This window comes from Theropithecus gelada, chromosome 14 (assembly GCF_003255815.1).
Source record: "Theropithecus gelada isolate Dixy chromosome 14, Tgel_1.0, whole genome shotgun sequence".
NCBI lineage: Eukaryota > Metazoa > Chordata > Mammalia > Primates > Cercopithecidae > Theropithecus > Theropithecus gelada.
In genome coordinates, this window is record NC_037682.1 from 3,855,509 (window position 1) to 3,872,421 (window position 16,913).

General features: G+C 46.1%; 1 protein-coding gene across 1 annotated transcript in view; it reads left to right on the forward strand.

Annotated features, from left to right (window-relative positions):
• Positions 1 to 14,938: 14,938 nt before the first annotated feature.
• Positions 14,939 to 16,913, forward strand: part of SHANK2 (SH3 and multiple ankyrin repeat domains 2) — a 638,889-nt gene continuing 636,914 nt past the window's right edge. Inside the window, exon 1 of the mRNA XM_025357432.1 lies at positions 14,939 to 15,038. The gene's annotated coding sequence lies outside the window, so the exon portion shown is untranslated. The remainder of the gene's footprint in view (positions 15,039 to 16,913) is intronic.

Genomic DNA, 16,913 nt, shown 5'->3' on the forward strand with positions numbered 1-16,913 from the left:
GTTCATTCTCCGGAAGAACGAGGTTCTTACCAGAAGCAGTCTAGAATTAGTATCATATTTCTGTTAGTAATTATTACTATTAGAATCATATTACTAATTTTAGCAGTCTAGAATTAGTATCATATTACTGTTAGTAATTATTACTATTAGTATCATATTACTAATTTTAGCAGTCTAGAATTAGTATCATATTACTGTTAGTAATTATTACTATTGGTGTCATATTACTAATTTTAGCAGTCTAGAATTAGTATCATATTACTGTTAGTAATTATTACTATTGTTGTCATATTACTAATTTTAGCAGTCTAGAATTAGTATCATATTACTGTTAGTAATTATTACCATTAGAATCATATTACTAATTTTAGCAGTCTAAAAGTATCATATTACTGTTAGTAATTATTACTATTAGTATCATATTACTAATTTTAGCAATCTAAAAGTGTCATATTACTGTTAGTAATTATTACTATTAGTGTCATATTACTAATTCTAGCAGTCTAGAATTAGTATCATATTACTATTGAACATTCATGGAGGCCCTTGGATCTTCAGATGGCTTTCTGGCCACCACTGAGTGTTTGCCCAGCTCCCAGGGATGTGCAGTTGCCTGAGACACCTGGCAGACGCCCTGCGAGATGTAGCCTGTGCCTGGTGGGCTCAGTGGCCTGGGGTGGGGTGGGTGATTTTCTGAACGAAAGGAAATGCCCCCGAGGTAACAGACCAGCCCGCCAGCTGCAGGACACTCCACATGTAGAGGCAAAAATGACTTCTTGGTCAGGTGCGGTGGCTCTTGCCTGTAGTCCCACCACTCTGGGAGGCCGATGTGGGTAGGTGGCTTGCTTAAGAGCAGTTTGAGACCAGCCTGGGCAGTATGGTGAAACCCTGTCTCTAGAAAACAAAACAAAACAAAAAACAAATATTAGCTGGGCATTGTGGTGTGTGCCTGTAGCCCCAGCTTCTTGGGAGGCTGATGTGGAAGGATCACTGAGCCTGAAAAGGTTGAGGCTGCTGTGAGCTGAGATGGTGCCAGTACACTCCAGGCTGGGCAGCATAGTGAGGCCCTGTCTCAAAAAAGAAAAAAATTGACCATTAACAATGCAGTAATAACATAGAGTGACCTGTATCTTTGTAGGTAGCTCAGTCAGTCAGTCATCATCATTATCGTTAATGTATTATCTGCAGACATTGTTGGAGGCCATTTCAGTACCTGCTGTGTGCCAGGAGCTTCGTGCATATGGTCTCATGGAATCACCAGTTGCTGTCTGGGAGTATTTTAATGCCCATTTCACAGAAGGGGAAACTGAGCTCCAGAGAGGTGCATTGGCTGGGGCTTTGAACCCATGTAGCACATTACCCATGTAGTAGAATGGAAAGGGACGGGAGCATTTAGTCTCCTTCACTCCAGTGAGTCCTCCCTCTTGGCCTGCCTGGCGGCCCCTCCTGGTCATCTGTTGACATGTTGACAGTCAGTCCTTCCTCAAGCCTCCTGAGTATTTGTGGACAAAATGCTTGTGAAACCGTGAGTTGGACCTTCCCATGAATGAAGTCTGTCCCTGTGACTCGGTGTCTGGACAGCCCCTCTTCTGGGGAGAGTCCTCTGCAGCAGGTGCAGTCAGCGTGGGGACAGAGAAGACACAGAAGGCCCCAGCTCTTTAACACTTCTGCTGATTGACTCCAGCAAGCTCTGGCCATAGACGGTGCATTTGCCCAGCAGAGTTGAGTGTCACCGTGTTTCAGCACCCTGTTTTCTAGGCCGTGGTGATGGGTGATCTGCCTGGAGAATTTGGGCCACAGAGGGAGCATAGCACTGGCCAGGAGGGGCCTCTGGCCTCTCCGCTCTTACCCCGACATCTCTGGGCTTTGGGGAGTGTTGGGTTCATTTTCCTTGCTGTAGTAAGTGGTACATTGCAGTGCAGAGCAGCTCTGCCGTGCTGCTGTGTGACCTTGGACAGCCCAGTTGGCCTCTCTAGGCCTTGGTTTTCTTATCCGTGAAACGGGGGTACTAACATATTTCTGGTAACTGTGAGCATTAAATAAGGCAATTTTGTAAAACTGAGACTACGGTAAGCATCCACATACTGCCACTGTTCTCACTGTCTTTAGTGGTGACGTCTGCATCGTCTGTGTCCATGCGACCTGTGCCACATGTGGATTGTTGGGTCTATTAAGTGCCTGTCTTGTCAGGGCTGGCCACTGGCCTGTTGAGATCTCAGGTTGGCACACAGGTCCTGTTACAGGCAGAGCAGGTACGCTGTGGCCTCCACCTGTTCTCTGCAGAGCCTCCCACATGGGCTTCATGAGTGCACCGAGTTCAGGGACTCAGGATGATGGGGTGCCCAGCGGCAGCCCCCCAGCTCGTGCAAGGGACATCTGCAACCTTGCCCCCCTCCAAGTCCCAACCGCAATCCATGTGTGCATGTGTGCAGTGCCTGGGGACAGAGGTGAGTCTGTGTGTCACAGGGAGAGCCCCTTGGGAGGGGCCCCCCTCATCCTGTGGGAACTCTAGGTGACTGGGTTGCTCTGCTACCCGTGAGCCTGGGTAGTGGTGTGTGTTCGTCCTTGTCGGCCTTTGTGGCCCTCAGTGGCTTTTCCTGACATGGATGAGCCTTTGTTTGTTGGAAATCTTATCCTGCCATGTTTTACTGAAGAGAAAGGGGCGGGGGACCTGGGAAGGGGAGATGGGGTAGGCTGTACAGCTAGTGACTCCGTTAGGGACCCTTCCATAAAGCCTGCATTGTGGTGGGCTTGGGGCCTTTGGTTTAGACAGACAGGGTTAACTCCTGCTTTGCCGGAGCCTCCCCGTAAGTGCCACGATGTGACCTGGGTGAGTGACTGGATCCTTTGCTGTAGGCCTTGGCTTCCTGATCTTTAGGTTGGAGGTAACGACACCTATCTAATAAGCACCTGTTAAGTTGAGAGTCGTGTTAGTTAACCTTTGCTGCATAACAGACCACCCCAAACAAAGGGTAAAACACCTGTTCATTTCAGGGCCGGATAGTAAATATGTTGTGTTTGCGTGCTGGGCAGTGTCTCTCCAAAAAAGCAGTCAAAGGCAATACATGAATGAATGGGGACGGCTGTGTTCCAGTAAAAACTGCTTATAAAAACAGGCTTGGGCTAGAATTGGCCCATGGGTGGTCACTCGCTGACCCTGATTTATTTAGCTCATTGTTCTGCAAGTTGCCCACTAGAGCCGGGCTCAGTCCCTGGACTCAGTCCTCCTTGCCCACTGGCTGCTTGGTGGTTCTGGGCTCCTGAGGGCAGCAAGAGGGGGAACTTCAGGATGCCATGGTCTGCAGCTTCTGCTTGCATCACATTTGCTGCTGTTGTCTCTTTGGGTTTATTGACATGGCCAGAGCGAACACAGTGACCGTTCCCAGGGTCGTTGTGGGAGGAGACTTCCCAAGATGGTAGATCTAGGAGGCACGACTGATACTGTGACAGCCTCCCAGGCCCGCAGCGCAGTCCCGCCTGCGCCAAGTCCCTCCCGGCAGCTGCCTGCATTGTTGCCCTCTGGGCACAGAAAGACCTCACAGGACTATAGAGGTGCCACATTGGGTTTTGTTTATCTGTTTGTTTGTTTTGAGGCAGAGTCTCACTCTTGTCACCCAGGCTGGAGTAAAAATGTCATGCTTGTGCGCTGTGCAGTGTCTCCCCAAAAAAGCAGTCAAAGGCAATGCGGGAAGGAATGGACACAGCTGTGTTCCAATAAAACTTTACTTATGAAAACAGGTTTGGGCTAGAATTGGCCCGTGGGCAGCCGCTTGCTGACCCTGATTTATTTAGTTCACAGTTCTGTAAGTTGCCTACTGGAGCCAGGCACAAGCCAAGTGCAGTCTCGGCTCACTGCAACCTCCACCTCTCAGGTTCAAATAATTCTCCTGCCTCTCAGCCTCTGTAGTAGCAGGGACTATAGGTGCATGCCACCACACCCAGCTAATTTTTATATTTTTAGTAGAGATGGGGTTTCATCATGTCCCAGCTAATTTTTATGTTTTTAGTAGAGATGCGGTTTCACCATGTTGGCCAGGCTGGTCTAGAACTCCTGACCTCAAGTGATCTGCCAGCCTCCTCGGCCTCTCCAAGTGCTGGGATTACAGGCATGAGCCACCACGCCTGGCCTCACATTGGGTTTTGATGCTTTTACTGGTCACAGCATTTTATGGTTCAACCAGGACGCGTAATGCATGTTTTTATTTCATTCCTGAATAATTTTGCATGGTGACTGTTGCTAAGCTAATTTCAGCCTGCCCTGTTGCCTTCTCTGGCTGTTGAGCTGGGGACAAGGAGAATGAGGAGTGTTCTGTGGATGGTGAGACGGGCCCCGAGCAACATCCCTCTCAGTCCAGTCCTGCCTTTCAAACAAACAGTGTTTGTGGAGGGGATGGAGGAGGCTGAGCAGGAAGAACCGAATGGCCAGCCTGGCTTCCTCCTGGTCCTGGCTCTGCCGCCAGTGCCTGCTGGTCTGGTCTCAGTTTTCTCAGCAGGAGAATGGGTGCATCTGTTAAAGTCACATTGCTTCTGGCACAGACTTCAGCAAAGGCAGCTGGCAGGATGGGAGACGGTGTACACACACGTGTGAGGAGAGCGTGTGCTCATCCTCATGGCAGCCACTCCCCACAGGCTGTGTCACATGGACCTCAGGAGGTGGCTTCTGACAAAAACTGAAGATCGGAGGCTCTTCTGTCCCCGCTGCATGCCTGTACATGTTGGCCTTTTGCCTTCAGTGTTTTCCTCTCCATGAAGTGGATCCTGAACCCTTGTGAGGCGTTGAGAATGAGAGGTTCTTTTTATTTCCTTTATGGAGGTAAAATACACGTAACATAAAGTTAACATTTTTTTCAAGATAGAGTTTTGCTCTTATTGCCCAGGCTGGAGTTCAATGGCACAGTCTTGGCTCACTGCAACCTCTGCCTCCCGGATTCAAGCGATTTTCCTGCCTCAGCCTCCCGAGTAGCTGGGATTATAGGTGCGTGTCACCATGCGGGCTAATTTTTGTATTTTTAGTAGAGATGGGGTTTCACCATGTTGGTCAGGCTGGTCTCGAACTCCTGACCTCAGGTGATTCACCTGCCTCGGCCTCCCAAAGTGCTGGGATTACAGACGTGAGCCACCGCGCCCGGCCTGTGCAAGAGTTTTTATAGAGCTTAATCTCCGGTACCTTCTGGAGCTCAGCAAGTAGGGCCAGAAGTTCCCACCTTCTCAGACACCTGTGTTCCTGGTGACCAGTCCCGGGGCCCCCACCCTAAGTCACCTCATTAGCATAAGCTCCGGTGGAGTCAAAAGGGACTCACTTCTGCTACTCAGGAAATTCTCAGGGTATTAGGATCTCTGTGCTGGGAACCAGGGACAAAGTTCAGTGTATTTCTTTTTTTTTTTATTTTGAGACGGAGTCTCACTCTGTCGCCCGGGCTGCAGTGCAGTGGCGCGATCTTGGCTCACTGCAAGCTCCGCTCCCCGGGTTCACGCCATTCTCATGCCTCAGCCTCCCGTGCAGATGGGACTACAGGCACCCGCCACCACGCCCAGCTAATTTTTTTTTTGTATTTTTAGTAGAGACGGGGTTTCACTGTGTTAGCCAGGATGGTCTCGATCTCCTGACCTTGTGATCCCCCCGCCTCGACCTCCCAAAGTGCTGGGATTACAGGCATGAGCCACCGTGCCCAGCCCCCAGTGTATTTCTTATGCCACAGAGGACGATTCGTGCTGTAGCGTGGATCAGTGCCTCCTTCCTTTTTATGGCTGGAGATGCTCCGTTGTACCGTAGCTCTCGTTTCCTGTCTCCGTTGTGTATTGATGGGTCTTTTGTTCTTGCTGGGTTTTGGCTATTGTAAATGGTGCTGCCGTGAACATTTGTATACACGTTTTGAACATGAGATGGGGAGGGTGTGACATTTCCTCCCTCGGTCCATGGGATGCCTGTGGGGCAGCAGGGCCACCCAGCCATGCTCATCCAGTGCCTGGGACTCCGGAATGAGTGTGGTCACTCACCCCCCCCCCCCCCTTGACAGAAGAGGACGCAGACTTAGCTTGAACGTGGGCAGTTGGGAGGTCATGGAGGGGGCTGGGGTCAGGCAGGGTGGGCTGCTCCAGAGACCAGGCCCCTGCTTTGTGGCACCTTCCAGTAAAGGGGCCCAAGGCTCAGGCAGGCCAGGTCTGGCTGCCTACAGACAGGCCCCCCGACTTGGAGTCCAGCACGTGGAGGACCTGTCTGTGGGGGCATTTCCTTTGGGTCACAGAGCTGTTTCAGAACTCCTCACAAGGATGGTTTCCATCTCTGCAAGAGTGATGAGCACTTCCAAAAATAGATGCACATCTGCGGGCTAACGTGTATTTGTTTATTTATTTATTTGATGAGTCTTGCTCTGTCACCCAGGCTGGAGTGCAATGGCATGATCTTGGCTCACTGCAACCTCTACCTCCCGGGTTCAAGCAATTCTCCTGCTTCAGCCTCCCAAGTAGCTGGGATTACAGGTGCGTGCTACCACACCTGGCTGATTTTGTATTATTATTATTATTTTTTAGTAGAGGTGGGGTTTCACCATGTTGGCTGGGCTGGTCTCGAACTCCTCATCTCATGATCCACCCGCCTCGGCCTCTCAAAGTGCTAGGATTACAGGCATGAGCCACCACGCCCGGCCCTATTTATTTATTTATTGAGATGAGTCTGGCTCTGTCTTAGTGGCATGATCTTGGCTCACTGCAGCCTCTGCCTCCTGGGTTCAAGCAATTCTCCTGCCTCAGCCTCCTGAGAAGCTGGGATTACAGACCCGCACCAATACAGCCAACTAATGTTTGTACTTTTAGTAGAGATGGGGTTTTGCCATGTTGGCCAGGCCGGTCTCGAACTCCTGACTTCAAGAGATCCTCCCGCCTCAGCCTCCCAAAGTGCTGGGATTACAGGCATGAACCACTGCGTCTGGCCTGCAGGCCAACGATTTAAATAGTTCAGCAATTTAGTGATTCGCTATTGGGGGAAGGAGCATCCTTCTTTAATGGATGTCGTTAAAATTTCCTAGAACCCAGTTGCAGATTTCTTAGAGAATTTGTTGAGATATAATTTACATACCATTGTGATTCACCCTTTGAAAACCTGCAGTACCATGTTTTTTAGTAAATTAGGGGGATTGTGCAATCATCAGAGTCGATTTAGGAACATTTTCATCCCCCCCTAATAAAGACCCCCAAACCATCAACCTTACTCCCTGCTCCAGTCTTCCCTCCTCTTCCCAGGCCCTGGCAATGACTCATCTGCCTTCCATCTCGGTGGGTTTGCCCGTTCTGAGCATTGCATATAAGTGGAATCATGCCAAGTGAGATCCTTTGTGACTGGCTTCTTTTGTTTAGCATCATGTTACCAACGTTCCTCCGTGTTGTAGCCTGGGTCAAGCCTTTCTTCTTTTTGATGACTGAATCATGCTCCATTTTAAGGCTGGACCACAATGCATTTATGCATTCGTCGGCTCAGGGATGTTTGGGTTACCTCCACTTTTGAGCTGTTATGAGGGATGTTGCCATGAACATTCATATACACTTCTTTTTTTTTTTTGGTAGAGATGGAGTCTTCTGTACTGCAGGCTGGCTTCAAACTCCTGGGCTCAAGCCACCCTCCCACCCCGGCCCCTCAGTGCTGGGATTACAGGTGTGAGCCACTGTGGCTGGCCTGCATGTTTTTGTGTGGATGTATGTTTTATTATTTTTAGTTGTATGCCTAGGAACATTGCTGTCTCTTATTGAAACTGTGTCAAAGTTTTGTCCTTTTGTTTTCCACAATGTACTTTTAAAAAGACTTAAAAGTTTTAGAGTTAACCTTTGAATAATGTAGAGGTTAGGGGTTCCAACTCCCACACAGTCCAAAGTCCAGGTATAACTTGTGACTGCCCCAAAACGTAACTACTGATAGCCTACTATTGACTGGAAACCTTACCGATAACATAAACGGTCCATTAACACCTGTTTTGTATGTTATACAAACAAATAACCTTACTTTAAATAAGCTAGAGAAAAGAACATGTTACTAAGAGAATCATAAAGAAGAGAAAATATATTCACTCCTCATTGAGTGGAAGTGGATCATAGTAAAAGTCTTCATCTGCATCATCTTCATGTTGAGTGGGCTGAGGAAGAAGAGGAGGAGGAGAGGAGGAGGAAAGGAGGAGGAGGAGAAGGGGTTGGTCTTGCTGTCTCGGGTGGCAGAGGTGGGAGAGTATCCACGTGTAAGGGACTTGTGAAGTTCAAACCTGTGTTGCTTAAGGGCCAACTGTATTTTTAAGATAATTGCAGTTGTAAGAATTAGTACAGAGATACACGCAGTTTACCCCCATAGTCTCGTCCTGGGACGGTATGATAGCATCACAGCCAGGATGCTGATGTTGACACGGTCGAGATTCAAATGCTGCCGTCCACACCAGGACCCCTCACGGTGCCTTTTTATGGCCTGACCCACTTCCTTCTGCCCCTACTTGCTCCATAAGCCCTGGTAACCACTCATCTGTTCTCCATCTCTGTAATTTTGTCCTTTCAATAATTATACAGAAATGGAATCACACAGTAAGTAACCTTTAAGACTGGCTTTCCCCTCCTTGGTCAGCACAACTTCCTAGAGATTCACCCAGGTCTTGTGTATCAAAAGTTCTTGCCTTTTTATTGCTGAGTAATGTTCCATGGTGTGGATGTATCAGTTTGTTTAACTATTGAGCTTCTGAAGACCGTCTGGGTGGTTTGCAGTTTTTGGCTATTATGAATAAAGCTGCTATAAACGTTAGTGTATAGGTTTCTTTGTCTTTTTTCTTTTCCTTGAAGATACCCGGCCCTGTCACCCAGGCTGGAGTGCAGTGGCATGATCTTGGCTCCCTGCAACCTCTGTCTGCCCGGTTCAAGCCATCCTCCCATCTCAGCCTCCCAAGTAGCTGAGACTACAGGCGCATGCCACCATGCCCAGCTAGTTATGTATTTTCAGTAGAGACTGGGTTTCCCTACCTTGACCAGGCTGGTCTTGAACTCCTGGGGTCAAAGTGATTCACCTGCCTTGGCCTCCCAAGGTGCTGGTATTATAGACGTGAGCCACTGCACCTGGCTCATAAACATAAGTCTGAATTTCTCTGGGATGAATGCCTAGGAGCGTGGTTTTTCAGTCACATGAGAGTTACATATTTAGGTTTTTAAGGAACTGCTACACTGTTTTCTGTAACGGCTATACCATTTTGTATTTCCACCAGCAATGTGCGAGATCCAGGTTTTCCATCAGCAATTTGATTCTTTATTTTCTCACTAGCAATTAGTGTCACCATTTTTCATTCTAGCTGTTTTGATAGGTGTATGGTCATATTTTGTTTTATTTGCATTTCTTTAATAGCTGGTGTGTTGAACGTCTTTTCATGTGCTTATTTGCCATCTGTATATCCTCTTGGAAAATGTCTTTTTCTATCTTTTGCTGTTTTAATTGGATTGTCATTTTGTTTGTTTGTTTGTTTGTTTTACTGTTGAGCTTTGAGAGTTCTTTATTCTAGACACGAATTATTTGTTAAATATGTGGTTTGCAGACATTTTTCTCCTGCTCTGTGGTTTGTGTTTTTCTCCTTTCAGCAGATCTTTCTCAGAGCAAAAGTTTTTAATTTGGATGAGAACTTATTTGTCAATATTTTTGTCTGTGGATTGTGCTTTTTATATTGGGTCTGTGAACTCATTTTCTGGTTCTAGATCCTGAAGATTTTCTCCTATTTTTTTCTAAGAGTTTTAGTTTTGTATTTTACATGTAAGTTCATGATTCCTTTTGAATTAATTTTTGTATAAGGCAAGACACTTAGGTTGATATTCATTGTTTTGCTGATGGATGTCCAGTTGTTCCAGCATTGTTTGTTGAAAAGACAATCCTTTCTCCATTGAGTGGCTTTTGCACCTTCATCAGCAATCAGTTGGGCATATTTGTGTGGGTTTTTTTCTGGACTCTGTGTTGAGTTATATTGCTATGTGCCTGTCCCTCCACCAGAACCACACAGCTTTGATTACTGTACTGTGTAATAAATCTTGAAGCTGAGTATATTGATTCCTCCCCCTTTTTTTTTTTCTCCAAATGGTTTTAGTTTTTCTAGTTCTTTTGCCTTTCCATGTACCCTTTTTTTTTTTTTTTTTTTAAAGTCACAGTCCCGCCCTGTTGCCCAGGTTGGAGGCTGGAGTGCAGTGGCGTGATCTCAACTCACTGCAACCTCCGCCTCCCAGGTTCAAGCAATTCTCCTGCCTCAGCCTCCCAAGAAGCTGGGATCACAGGGGTGCACCACCACACCCGGCTAATTTTTTGTGTTTTTAGTAGAGACGGGGTTTCACTGTGTTGGCCAGGCTAGTCTCGAACTCCTGACCTCAAGTGATCCACCTGCCTTGGCCTCCCAAAATGCTGAATAATCTTGTCCATATCTACAAAATTTGCTGGGATTTTGACTGGAATTGTGTTCATCATCATCACCTGCACGTCAGTTTGGGAAGAATTGACATTCTGACTATGTTTTTTTTTTTTTTTTTTTTGAGACGGAGTCTCACTGTGTCTCCCAGGCTGGAGTGCAGTGGCGCGATCTCGGCTCACTGCAAGCTCCGCCCCCCGGGTTCACGCCATTCTCCCGCCTCAGCCTCCCAAGTAGCTGGGACTACAGGCGCCCGCTACCGCGCCCGGCTAGTTTTTTGTATTTTTAGTAGAGACGGGGTTTCACCATGTTAGCCAGGATAGTCTCGATCTCCTGACCTTGTGATCCACCCGCCTCGGCCTCCCAAAGTGCTGGGATTACAGGCTTGAGCCACCGCGCCCGGCCCATTCTGACTATGTTGAGTCTTCCCATCCATGAACAGGGTATATCTCAGTGTTTTTAGATCTTTGATTTGTTTTCATCAGTGTTGCATAGCTTTCAGCATACAGTTCCTGAACGTGTATTGTTAGGTTTATACCTATTTCTTTTTTCTTTTTTTTTTCTTGAGATGGAGTCTCACTCTGTCACCAGGCTGGAGTGCAGTGGTACAATCTTGGCCCACTGCAACCTTCACCTGTTAGGTTCAAACGATTCTCCTGCCTCAGCCTTCCAAGTAGCTGGGATTACTGGTGCCTGCCACAACGCTCAGCTAATTTTTGTATTTTTAGTGTAGACGAGGCTTCACCATGTTGGCCAGGCTGGCCTTGAACTCCTGACCTCAGGCGATCCACCCGCCTCGGTCTCCCAAAGTGGTGGGATTACAGGCGTGAGCCACCACACCCAGCCTGTAATCTTTTTATGCTCACTTTCTCTGGCTTTGGTTATCAGGGTAGTACTTGCTCCATAAAATAAATTAAGAAATGTTCTCTCCTATTCTACTTTCTGGAAGAAATAGTGTAGAATTAGTATTAATTATTCTTTAAGCATTTCATAGAATTCTCCAGTGAACTCATTTAGGTCTAAAGATTTCTTTTTCTCAAAAAAACTGGAGTTTAAAAATTATGAATTCAATTCCCTTAATAGCTGTAGGAAATGATTCAAATTACCTTTTACAAATTGGGCAAGGTGAAGTAGTTTGTATTTCTTGAATAATTGCTTTATTTCATCCACATTGTCAAGTTTATGTGTGTAGAGCTGATTTAGTATTCCTTTAGTACCTTTTTGATGTCTGCAGGGTCTTTCATGGTGTCTCCTATTTAATTCCTGGTATTGGTAATTTGTGTTGTCTTTTTTTCTTTGTCAGTCTTGTTAGAGTTTCGTCAATTGCATTGACTTTTACAAAGAGCCAGTTTATTGTTTCACTGATTTTTCTGTTGTTATTCTGTTTCCTGTTCATTTTTTTCCCCACTTATATGTTTATTATTTTCTTCCTTCTGCTTGCTTTGGGTTTGTTTGGCTCTCCTTTTGCTAGCTTCTTGAGGTGGGAACTTAGAATTTGATTTGAGATTATTCTTCTTTTCCAATATATGCCATAAATTTCATGAACACTTGAAAAGAATGTGAATTCTGCTGTACTACGGTGGAGGCAGGTTCTACAACTATCACTTTGATCTTGTTAATTGATCATATTACTGAGTTCTTCTGTATCCTTGCTGATTTTCCTGTCTTATTCTATCAATTGTGGAGAAAGGTCTGTTAAAGTTGTATTCAGTTATAAGTGTGGATTTATGTGTTCTTTCTTCAGTTCTATCCATTTTTGCTTCATGTGTTTTGCTCCTCTGTTTGGTATATACACATTTAGAATTACTATGTCTTCTTGGTGGAGTCCTCTCTTATCATTATGTAATGTTCTCTTTGTGGTATTTTCCTTACCTCAAAGTCTATTTTATCTAATATTAACATAGCCATGATTGCTTTCTTTTGACTTCTGTTCATAAAAGGTATCTTATTCCATCCTTTTACTTTCATCCTACCTATGTCATTATATTTGAAGCAAATTTTTGTAGATCTTATTTAATTGTAGCTTGTAAAATCTACTCTGCCAATCTCTGTCTTTTAACTGGTATATTTTGACCATTTACATTTAATGCAATTATTGATACATTAGGCCTTACATTTGTTATTTCAGGTTTTCATTTTTCTATTTTTTCCTGCCTTCTTGTGGGTTATTTGAACATTTTTGAACATTTTTTAGGGTTCCATTTTGTTTATGTGTATATCTCTTTGCATAGCTTTCTAAGTGGTTGCTCTGGGTATTATATCACGTATATTTTATCATCTATTGTGATACCAGTTTGAGTAAAATATATAATCTTTTATGTCTCTTTACCCTTCTCCATTTATAAATGTTAAATATTTGCCCTATACATTTAGAACCATATCAGATTGTGTTGTAATTTTTGTTTCAGCCATCCAATATAATCTATAAAACTCGAGAAGGAAAGCCTATTATATTTACCAAACTTTTGCTTACCATACTCCTTTTTCCTTCCTAATGTTCCAAAACTCTTTTATTATTATTATTTTATTTAGAAAGGTTTCTTTTTAGCTATTTTTTAGATTAGGTCTGCCAGTGGCAAATTTCCTTAGTTTCTTTTCATCTGAGACTATCTTAATTTTCCCTTCATTCTTACAGGATATTTTTGTTGGTATAGAATTATGAATTGAGAGTTCTTTTCTTTCATCGCTTGAAAATTACTGTGTCACTTTCTTTTGGTCTCCACAGTTTCTGATGAGAAATGTAAGTATTGCTTTTCTCTGCCTGTTTTCAATATTTTTTCTTCATTATTAGTTTTCAGAAGTTTAATTCTCATGTATATTGGTGTGAATTTTCTTGGGTTTATCCTATTTGGGATTCATTCAGCTTCTGGAATCTGTAGGTTTATATCTCTCATCAAATTTGGGATATTTTAAATACTTTTTTCAGACCCTCCCTCTCTTATCTCTCCTTCTGACATTTCAAGCATTTAAAGTTAGGTATTTTATTATTGCTCCGTAACTCCCTGAGACTCTGTTTATTTATTTTCAGTCTGTTTCACTCTATTGTTCAGTTGGGGGTAATGTCTATTGTTCTGTCTTCCAGTTCACTGATTATTTTCTCTGTCCCCTCCATTCTGCTGTTGAGTCCATCCACTGAGTCTTTTGTTTCAGTTATTGTATTCTTTAGTTCTATCATTTTCCTTTCTTTTTTTTTTTTTTTTTTGTAAGATGGATTTTGACTCTTGTTGCCCATGGGCTGGAGTGCAGTGGCATGATCTTGGCTCACTGCAACCTCTGCCTCCTGGGTCCAGGTGATTCTCCTGCCTCAGCCTCCTGAGTAGCTGGGATTACAGGTGCCCACCACCACACCCAGCTAATTTTTGTATTTTTAGTAGAGATGGGGTTTAGGCATGTTGGCCAGGCTGGTCTCGAACTTCGAACCTCGAGTGATCCACACACCTCGGCCTCCCAAAATGCTGGGATTACAGGCGTGAGTCACCGCGCCTGGCCAGTTCTATCATTTTCACTTGATTCTTTTTTATATCTTTGGTGAGATGTTCTGCTTCCTTGGTGAGGCTTTCTGTTATTTCTTCTGTTTCTAGCATGTTCATAATTGTTCGTGGAAGCATTTATCGTGGTTGCTGTCAACTCTTTGCCAGACCATTCTGACATCTCTGTCACCTCTGTGTTGGCATCAATTGATTTTATTTTTTCAGTTTGAAATCTTCCTGAACCTTGGTTTGATGGGTGATTTTCTATTGAAACTTGGACATTTTTGTATTATGTTATGAGACTTTGAGTCTTACTTAAACCTTTTTTTTGTAAGCTAACTTTTCCTGACGCCACTTCCACAAGGGAAGGTGGAAAGGGGCGTCACCTCATTACTGACAGGTGCTATAGAAATCCAGGCTCCCCATGCTGCCTGTACTAATGCCAGAGTGAAAGGAGGATTTGTTACTGCCTGGTGGGGAAGAATGTGCCAGCTCCTTCCTTTGGTCTATTCGATGCCACCCTGGCAGGGATTTGGTGCCTCATTATAGCCACACAGGGTAGAAATCTAGACTCCCTACTCAGCCTTTGCTGCTGTGGGTGGGGCTGAGGTCACAGATTTTTCTGCAGTGTCTGGCTGGAGTAGACCTGTTGTCTAAATGTATTGCCCTGTTAGCTGCCACTTTCCCAGTCTTTCGACTAAAGAGAACACGCTTTTGTTGTGGTATTGTTCCTGCTCCTGTTGACTTTTCTGGGTCGGTGGCTTATTCAGCACCATGTCTGGGATGTATGAGGCAAGAAGAAAACCCAGAGAGCTCACACCATGTCCCTGGCTGGTCTGCCTTCTCTCCACCTTGAGGAGCATTATGTTTGTTTTATATACACCATCCTGAGTATTAGTTGTGCTTTGTGTGAGGAATAGGGAAAAATGTGTCTACTCCATCTGCCTGGAAGCAGAAGTTCGATCCCTGGTTTTTAGCTCAGAAATATCAGAATCTACATGAGATTTTAACACGTGCCTCTCCACAGTCTCTGTCTGACCATGCCCTGGTCTCTTTGTCTCTCCACAGGTCTGGAAATCTCTCCAGGCACCCTGTTTTGGCCCCCTAGAACACAGACAGTTCTTGCTCTAAGAGGCCATCTGTGGGGCTCAGTCTGCCAACACCTCTGGTGAGTTATAACATTTTCCCCTGTGCTTGTTACCTGCAAGCCAGTGGCCACTGTCTGGTTTGGTCCACCTCCCCGCCTTTGCACTGTGGCCAGGGGACTTTCATTTTCTTGTTAGGACCTGTGTGCCCTGTGCTTGTGTTTGGGTGGGAAGAGGGTGGGTGGCATTGTCCTTGGTGGCCCTCTTGTGTGACCTTGTGGGGTGTGAAGGGGACTATGCCTCTGGCTTCTGAACTGTGCTCTGAGCTGTCCCCACCAGTGTGCCCATGCCAGACCCGGTCAAGGTGGCTGCAGACAGATGAGTGGTGCAGGCGCTTCCAGCTCCTCTCCATCATTTTCACATGAACGGGGGTGTGCCTGGTGGTGCCCACATGCAGGGAAGGGTGCACTGAAGCCCAGGCCTGTGTGCTCTGCAGAGGCCAGAGCGTGGTCTGGTGCTTAATGGCCCTTTTCTTGAGTGCCTCCTCTGTGCCTTGCTGGTATCACCTCACCTGTAATGTGCTTAAAGGCCCCGTCTGCTGAATATCTTATCAACGTTGACCCTGACTACCACCAACTCCATGCAGAAAGTGGCATTACCACCATTTTCAGTGAGGACACAGGCTCTCAGCAGTTAGATACTTGGTCATGGTCATGTGGGTATCGAGTGGCTGAATCCAGCTTGGCTGACCGCACACTGGGCTCCTGCTGGTACAGGACCCTGCCTCCTGGCATGGCCTTGTATACCAGAGGCCGTAAAGACAAATCTGTATGGTCCAGAGCCCCATGGGCAATTTCTCAGTCCTTCTGAGCTGTCCTCACCAGTGTGCCCATGCCAGACCCAGTCGATGTGGCTGCAGACAGATGAGTGGTGCAGGCGCTTCCAGCTCCTCTCCGTCATTTTCACGTGGACGGGGGGGGGGGGGGGGGGCGTGCCTGGTGGTACCCACATGCAGGGAAGGGCCTCTGGGCTGCGTGGGCCTGCCCAAGAAGCTGTGTCAGATATGCTTTCCTAGTTGTGTACACCATGAGATCTTAATACCGTGGAAGTGCTGTACAGTCATCCCTCGGCACCCAAAGGGGATTGGTTCCCAGACCTCCCGTGAATACCAAAGTCCATGGATGCTCAAGTCCCTGATTTCATATGGTGCAGTATTTGCATATAACCGAAGCACTTTCTCTCATATACTTTAAAACATCTCCAGATCATGTATGATACCTAAATGATGTAAATGATATGTAAATGGTTGCTATACTGTGTTGTTTAGGGAACAATGATGAGAAAAAAAGTCCGTACGTGTTCGGTACAGATGCAACTAAAAAGTATTTCCAATGTGTGCGTGGTTGGTTGAGTGCAGTGTAACAGAAGCCGTGCACATGGAAGGCTGTTTAGGTGCCAATTGTGTATCTCTGCTTCACCCTCCACCACCCCACGAGAATGCACATGCTGGGGTCCTAAACATGGCAGGCAGGAGCAGAATGTCGGAGTCACAGCCCCATGCAGGACTACCCTGGTCCTGGTCACCATCACAGTTGGGCGGCCTCACCTGCCTGATTTTCCTGTCTCCAGCTCCACAGCTCACCAATCCCGTCTGAAATCCAGTCGGACTCTCTCCCTCCCCGTGTTCAGGCCCTTCTCTGCACCCACACGTACCTCCAAGTCTCTGAATTCCCTCTCAGCCTCTGCTGTCATTCCGCTCCCAGATGTGGACAGGTGTCCTCCCGGGTGGAGGGTGCTTCTGCCTTCCCTGGCTGTCTTGGCCGAGGGCTGGGTCTGCATCCTCCATAGTCCCCTTTGTCTCTGGCTGATGCTGCATACTTGTCCCTTGTGCAGAAGCACTGGCCCGATACTTGGTTCCTGATCGAAAGCTGTCACAAGGATGCATATGAGAACGTGTG